Consider the following 2,500-nt stretch of genomic DNA (forward strand, 5'->3'; position numbering starts at 1 on the left):
CTGTTAAACATGTATGAGGATCAAACGAAAGCAAGAACACAAATCTCTGGGTTCTCACTGACCAATGAATTTACTGAACATCACCTGTGCAACAGATAGAGATTTGCTAATGAATCATTTACACTATTGTGTGAGCTGTTCAAACGATCATTCACTGATAAATCAGACATCACTAAGGCTTGCAAACAAGTTTTACCCCACTGAAGAGAAATATCCAGCTCATGACATATTCTAGAGTAAAAGCAACGTATGGAAAATGCCCACATAATTAATTATTACATTTTTATTTGTAACAACTGATATAGCTCTTAACATTATATTATAGTCCTAGCTGTCCATATTATAGCATAAATTATGAGTTGATGATGATTTAATTCTAATAAATGACCATTCTTGAGAATTTGTATTAATGAACTGATTAAATTGACAGATTTGATATTAAAATGTAGATACAGTTTGTTTTAAATGATTAGAAAAAAATAATTCACTCATAAACATAAAAAAAAAAAAAATATTTCCTCTGAATGTAACAAGCTTTGTCCCGTTCCTGCAGACAGAACTGGAGTAACTGAGTCAGGTTTGTTCTATGAGATTGAGGTCAGGACTTTGTGATGCCGCTCCGATACTTTGACTTTGTTGTCTTTATTGTGCCACAACTCTGGAGGTGTGTTTGGGGTCATTGTCCATTTGGAAGACCCATTTGTGACCGAGCTTTAACTTCCTGTCTGATGTCTTGAGATGTTGCTTCAATACATCCACATAATGTTCCTTCCTCATGATGTCAACATCTATTTAGTGAAGTGCACCCGTCCCTCCTGCAGCACCCCCACAACATGATGCTGCACCCCCATGCTTCACGGTTGGGATGCTGTTCTTCACCCTTTTCCCTCCAAACATAACGATGGTCATTATGACCAAACAGTTCAATATACACTCACCTAAAGGATTATGAGGAACACATACTAATACTGTGTTTGACCCCCTTTCGCCTTCAGAACTGCCTTAATTCTACGTGGCATTGATTCAACAAGGTGCTGAAAGCATTCTTTAGAAATGTTGGCCCATATTGATAGGATAGCATCTTGCAGTTGATGGAGATTTCTGGGATGCACATCCAGGGCACGAAGCTCCCGTTCCACCACATCCCAAAGATGCTCTATTGGGTTGAGATCTGGTGACTGTGGGGGCCATTTTAGTACAGTGAACTCATTGTCATGTTCAAGAAACCAATTTGAAATGATTCGAGCTTTGTGACATGGTGCATTATCCTGCTGGAAGTAGCCATCAGAGGATGGGTACATGGTGGCCATAAAGGGATGGACATGGTCAGAAACAATGCTCAGGTAGGCCGTGGCATTTAAACGATGCCCAATTGGCACTAAGGGGCCTAAAGTGTGCCAAGAAAACATCCCCACACCATTACACCACCACCACCAGCCTGCACAGTGGTAACAAGGCATGATGGATCCATGTTCTCATTCTGTTTACGCCAAATTCTGACTCTACCATCTGAATGTCTCAACAGAAATCGAGACTCATCAGACCAGGCAACATTTTTCCAGTCTTCAACTGTCCAATTTTGGTGAGCTCTTGCAAATTGTAGCCACTTTTTCCTATTTGTAGTGGAGATGAGTGGTACCCGGTGGGGTCTTCTGCTGTTGTAGCCCATCCGCCTCAAGGTTGTGCGTGTTGTGGCTTCACAAATGCTTTGCTGCATACCTCGGTTGTAACGAGTGGTTATTTCAGGCAAAGTTGCTCTTCTATCAGCTTGAATCAGTCGGCCCATTCTCCTCTGATCTCTAGCATCAACAAGGCATTTTCAGCCCACAGGACTGCCGCATACTGGATGTTTTTCCTTTTCACACCATTCTTTGTAAACCCTAGAAATGGTTGTGTGTGAAAATCCCAGTAACTGAGCAGATTGTGAAATACTCAGACCGGCCCGTCTGGCAGCAACAACCATGCCACGCTCAAAATTGCTTAAATCACCTTTCTTTCCCATTCTGACATTCAGTTTGGAGTTCAGGAGATTGTCTTGACCAGGACCACACCCCTAAATGCATTGAAGCAACTGCCATGTGATTGGTTGATTAGATAATTGCATTAATGAGAAATTGAACAGGTGTTCCTAATAATCCTTTAGGTGAGTGTATGTTTCATCAGACCAGAGGACATTTCTCCTAAAGTGAGATCTTTGTCCCCATGTGCACTTGCAAACTGTATTCTGACTTTTTTATGGTGGTTTTGGAGCAGCGGCTTCTTCCTTGCTGAGCACCTTTCAGGTGATGTCCATATAGGACTGGTTTTGCTGTGGATCTAGATACTCGTCCACCTGTTTCCTCCAGCATCTTCACAAGGTCCTTTGCTGTTGTTCTGGGATTGATTTGCACTTTTCACACAAACTACGTTCATCTCTAGGAGACAGAATGCGTCTGCTTCCTGAGCGGTGTGATGACTGTGTGGTCACATGGTGTTTATACTTGTGTACTATTGTTTGTAC

General features: G+C 41.8%; 1 protein-coding gene across 1 annotated transcript in view; it reads right to left on the bottom strand.

The window, feature by feature from the left end:
- The window catches only part of LOC127658849 (serine/threonine-protein kinase Nek5), a 33,237-nt gene that overhangs the window by 1,963 nt on the left and 28,774 nt on the right, over positions 1-2,500 (bottom strand). The window lies entirely within an intron of this gene.

Source organism: Xyrauchen texanus, chromosome 18 (assembly GCF_025860055.1).
Source record: "Xyrauchen texanus isolate HMW12.3.18 chromosome 18, RBS_HiC_50CHRs, whole genome shotgun sequence".
Taxonomy (NCBI): Eukaryota; Metazoa; Chordata; class Actinopteri; order Cypriniformes; family Catostomidae; genus Xyrauchen; species Xyrauchen texanus.